Source organism: Glycine soja, unplaced genomic scaffold, assembly GCF_004193775.1.
Source record: "Glycine soja cultivar W05 unplaced genomic scaffold, ASM419377v2 tig00105787_1_pilon, whole genome shotgun sequence".
In the NCBI taxonomy this organism is placed as follows: Eukaryota; Viridiplantae; Streptophyta; class Magnoliopsida; order Fabales; family Fabaceae; genus Glycine; species Glycine soja.
The window spans coordinates 45,036-50,840 of record NW_021144579.1 but is presented as its reverse complement, the minus strand read 5'-3'; the positions used below and the strand labels follow the sequence as shown (position 1 = coordinate 50,840).

General features: G+C 33.4%; 1 pseudogene; it reads left to right on the top strand.

Annotated features, from left to right (window-relative positions):
- The first annotated feature begins 1,894 nt into the window (after positions 1-1,894).
- On the top strand, positions 1,895-3,736 carry LOC114404711 (annotated as a pseudogene).
- Positions 3,737-5,805: the final 2,069 nt, after the last annotated feature.

The window sequence follows — 5,805 nt, the reverse complement described above, 5'->3', positions numbered from 1 at the left end:
TTTTTAAAACTATTATAATAAATATCAATTACTAGAAAAAATAAACAAACCTGCAAATAATTAAAGGAGTTCTTCCCAATGTGATTCTTTGGTGCCTGATTCAGCCCAGAAAAAATAATAAAACTTTAGTCAATCAACCACATCTATGACAAAAATTTCCCCTAATATGTACAAAATAATTTGTGCCAATCAACTTCATATTATAAAAAAATAAATTGCAAGGCATTTACTAAAGAAAGTAGTGAAGACAGAGTTCCAAGACTATTCAACCCCAGCTTAGATAATCTGTCGTAGACTACCCTAGTATGAATAGTTTTTTCCTAGAATTTTGGTTCCCAAATATCTCCAATTTCCACTTTTAATATATTCCTTGGTAAAATATTCAGCAACTGCTCCAAAATAGCATGGGACTAGTGGCTTTGGAAATGGAAATAGTGACTCCAAATATTTTGTTTTTGAAAAATCAGAAAGACCAAATAAAGAGAGAAAGGTTGTGGAAGAATGCAACTGACAGAACAAGTATGACTAAAAGGAAAATTATCAAATATCCTGCAGCTTGGAAAGAGAAGCAAAAGAGATTCAAAGAAGCTACAGAATACGACATAACTGTTCAATATCCTCTACAAAATCAAGAGTCCACTAAAAGAAACTGACAACAGCAACATTCAAACCCCCTATTTTATCCCCACCCATAACAAAAAAAAAAAACTCCACCCAAGTAAATTGAAATAAGCTCATAACTGAGAAATGCAAACATAAGCAAGAGGAAAATCATGAATAATCCATCATATACAATCCACTTTCTTGCTTTATTTATTTTGACAGAAAGAAAATATTCATTTTTATAAAAGCAAAAGGCAGTTCTTCCAACAAAACCTATGGATCCTCAATGGCAATAACACTTGGTTGTCCTATGTTTAAAAACCCTGAGAAATGACAATGGGAAAAGTTTAATAACCTATAGGGGATAAATTATACAGCATAACTGAAAATAACATTATTTCACAACCAACAATTTCATTTATTCATCCAGAACGCCTGTCTTGAAAAATTTTGCTTGTCATTCCAGTTAATGTCATGCTGTATTTGAATATATAATTGGATTTTAAGTTTTTTTGTCTTAATCACATGTATCTTCCACTTGAGACAATCTTTAATTTCCAACTCAGATGACCATTATTGATAGTAAAACTCACCCTTCAAGTATTTAAGACAACTATGTACTAGGATTCGAACAAAGTAATTGGATTTTAAGTTGAAGCAATATGTTTGACAATGTTTGCATTGTTGGATAAAATATTGAATTTTACTACTAACAAAACATAAATGATACATCACTTCAAAATTAGTTTTAACCAAGATTGATTTCAAAAAAACCATTTTATCCAAATCTTTTTAAAACTTTTATTAATAAACATACAAACACGAGCAAGAATTTAATAACACTTTTCATATATTAAAGAAATTGGAATATTAGTGAAAATAACAGAGAGTAACAAGATGTTACTCCTACAAGACCTGATGCTTTTGGTCTTTCTGCATTATTTTTAGTAGTGGAAAGTGGAAACTATATGATCTTAAGGTATATATGCCCTAAAGATCTCATAAGAATCCTTGTTAAGAAGGATCAAAGAACTGAAAGTGCTAATATCCTGCCAAGTTTAGTTGATTGCAGAGTTTTAAGAGTTGTTGTAATACTTTATTTTATATTGTTTTATCTTAATTTTAGGCACATGTAATTTTTGGTTTTAGATTTAAGATAACTATCTTAATCTTTCAAAAAAATTCCGATGACCCCAGTTATTGAACTTGTTTTGCTGTCTTTTTGTTCTCTTTTATTTCTTACTTATCATGCAGCTGGTATATTACCTAGTTTCCTTGGTTCTTTTATTAGTCTTCTCAAGAGGAGGCTATAAAACAGAAGGAAGTCCTGGCTACAGAAGTTTCCTCTCTTAGAGGAGAGTTGCAACAAGTAAGAGATGAGCGAGACTGACAATTATCTCAAGTACAAACTTTAAGTTCTGAATTAGAGAAAGTTAAAGAATCTAGGAAGCACTCCTCCACTGAATTGGACAGCTTGACCTTAAAAGCTAATGATCTGGAGGTAGGTTTGTATACCCTATTTATTTTAATTAAATATCACACCATTCTTTTATTGTGGAGTCATGAGAGGATGAGCTTCCTTCCTCCAGGAAAAATGTTCTTTGAAAGATAATCAGATAAAGGCATTGGAAGAGCAGCTAGCAACTGCAGAGAAGAAACTGCAGGTAATCAAGAATTTTTTTTAATAGTTGTATACTACTAGGTATAGAACCATTTGATATATTTGTTAGATAAAGAATGTGAAATTTTACCTAATTGCTTAATTCTTTAGTTGGTCCTTGACATATACATTATGATGATTATTTATCTTATTCATAGATTTTGTTCCTTGTTAGGTGTCTAATATATCTGCATACGAGACAAGGACAGAGTACAAAGGACAACAAAAATTTGTGAATGAGTAGCAAAGACGCTTAGCAGATGCAGAATATAAACTTATAGAAGAGGAGAGGCTGAGGAAAAAATTACATAATACCATTTTGGTAATTCCCTGAACCAAAACGTTGATAATAATAATTAACACCTTAATAATCTTCATATTAACAGGAGTTAAAAGGGAACATTCGTGTATTCTGTCGAGTGAGGCCTTTATTAGCTGATGAAAGTTGTAGCACAGAAGGCAAGATTTTCAGTTATCCAACATCAATGGAAACTTCTGGACGAGCCATTGACCTAGCCCAAAATGGTATATCTATTGTGATCATGTATTTTAAACAATTCTTATTTCATTTTCCTTGAATTAGATTGTGCTGTAAAAATATCAACTCATGTTGCTCTTGTTTTGTTCTTAGGCCAAAAACATTCTTTTACATTTGATAAAGTTTTTACACCAGAGGCATCACAAGAAGAAGTTTTTGTAGAAATTTCACAGCTTGTACCAAGTGCTCTTGATGGTTACAAGGTAATTTCAAAGTTCTTCTGTTAGATTTGGTGTTGGATGTTGCCTTTCTAGCATGAATGTTTGTAAATCAATATATATACTATATACATTGATGTCTAATAATATGGTGATGTTTTTTCTTTTCCAGGTTTGCATCTTTGCCTGTGGTCAGACAGGGTCAGGGAAAACCTATACAATGATGGGAAGGCCTGGACATCTAGAGGAGAAGGGCTTGATACCTCGTTCATTAGAGCAAATATTTCAAACAAAGCAGTCTCAACAACCTCAAGGCTGGAAATATGAAATGTAGGTAACAGAGTATTTTTCTTCTTAATTTTTCACCATTGCAATGTGTATAAAATTTTAAATATGACACAGAATTGCTGATAAGGTTTTCCTTGCAAAATTTACAGGTGTCAATGTTGGAAATATACAATGAAAGGATCCGTGATCTGATATCTACAACAACACGCATGGAAAATGGTACTCCTGGAAAACAATATACAATCAAAAATGACGCAAATGGAAATACACAAGTTTCTGATCTCAAAGTAGTGGATGTTCATAGTGCTAAAGAGGTTGCATTTCTTTTAAATCAACCTGCAAATAGCAGGTAACTAATTTCTAGTGTTTATTCTATTGTCTTGTAAGGTGTAACAAACTAATTTCTAGTGTTTATTCTATTGTCTTGTAAGGTGTAACAAACTATTGCATCTTTTAGCTATATATGAAGGTGATGCTATGCTGTCCTAATTAAGGAGATAATAAATTTTACACTCTTCACAATTTTTCAAGTTGGACACAGAGGCAAATCGCATGCACTAATATAAGATGTCGTTGCCCATTCTCTATGGCTTTCTTTCCCTATTCCAAATTTCCAATAGTTTTTTTGGTCTAGATTAAAGTTATCATTCACTAAGACAATCTTATTTGAATCTAATAAAATGAGTACAAAACCAAATTTCCAATAGCTAACAAGCCACAGTTAACAATGACAGAATCAACATCCAGAATTCTGCATCTATGTTGACACATCTATCATAAAAATACAATATCTATTTAAAATTAGGAATTGCATACCATAATTTTAATATTATGCAGGCGCTGAAGAACAAAATAACATTATTTCTATGAGTTGACAATTTGAACTAAACACAGGTATGAAATATGAGAATACGAAAAAGTCTGAAGAGAGCCCATATAATAACAACCTGGAACCAATAGAAACAGATGCAAAACTGTATTTCAGATTCAGAAGATACGCACCTTTTTGTACTTAGTTTCTATGAGTGACCTTTTCGTACTTAGTTCCAAATAGCAGCCTGCAATTGATAGATGTATACTATAGTAACTTGTTTCACACAATTTATTTTTTTCAAAGGATGGTTATAACAATACATTTTTCCCGAGCAGAGTTTCCCCACGATAAGTGTGAACAACACTAGTACAGTAACATGAACAATGAGTGGAAAGGGATTGCAGCATGTTCGGAAATCACTTTCTCAATATCAGCGTCTTAGAGCATGTTTGGAAATCAAATGGGATACCAATTGGGAAAGAGGGTTTGTAGTTTATGTAAAGGTACAACCACAAACGATTCAAATACTAACAATTAAACACAAAAGGGCACGATTTTCACTTATTTTGCTTCAAATCCTTTTTGCATATTGAACGATGACATTGTCAGGGCAAGTGAACAAGTCGACAATCAGATATTCAAGCATTACCAAAGAACAACTCAAAAACCCTTAATACTATAACATATTGAACCATTACCAAAACAGAACTCAAAAACTTCGACATCCTTACCTTCAGGAACACTTGAAAGGTGGCAACGCCACTCAAAAAGGCACGACTTCGGCTACGTGGCGGTGGTGGGAGCAGCAGGTCCACTTCGGCTTCAAGTACTTCACAGCGGGAAACAAAACCTCAGGGTGGTAGCGGGATGGAGTTCACGGCGGGATGAAGTAGTTCAGGCAATAGCGGGGGCGCTAGGTTTTTGGAGGGTACGAGAGAGGGTGTTTACCGCGAGACTATATAAACTACAAAATTTACGACGGTGTTTAATGACATCGACTTTGTATGTGACTATTTCTAGGACGGTGTACCTAAAAGCACCGTCTTTTATGACTTCCATCAAAACTACAACGACGGGGTTATAGACAAATTTCGTTGTACAACAAACGCGCCACATAAAAACTTATATAATTACGTAAATGCCACCGTGTTGACAACTACGACAGGTTCTTCAACACTGACGTAGAATGTGCGTCGTCAAATCATATTTTTCTAGTAGTGTTGGTTCCTTTATTTTTTCATTGACACTTTTCCCTTCTTTTAAATGGGTGTCATTTTGAAGTGGCAAACTTTGCTCTATCTACTTGTGTGTAGGAATTATTTTAATAACATAGATGCATGTCTTAGCCCCATTTGCAGAACTGTTTGGATAGGGATTCAAACATTAAGAAGAAAGAAATAATCTTTAAAGGATCTTCAAAATTAATAACGGAGAACTCTCTACTCTGCCCTTGTACAGTTTAGTTGGTGCTATATTTCTGTTTTCATGATTTTTTTTTCTATGTAGTTCTAGACTTCTAGTGATATCTTTTGCCATTATTTTTATTTTAGAATTCTTTTTCTTTATGTTTTTTCCTTTTTGTCAAATGCATGACCATCAGTATCTACCCATTGGATATGTTATTTGTAGTGGTGTAGCTCTTCTCATTCATCAGTATCTACCCAATGAACATTGGCTCAACTTCTTTATGAATCTACAATGCTACCTGGAATTCAGCCTGACTGGCCTGCTAGACTATCACAAT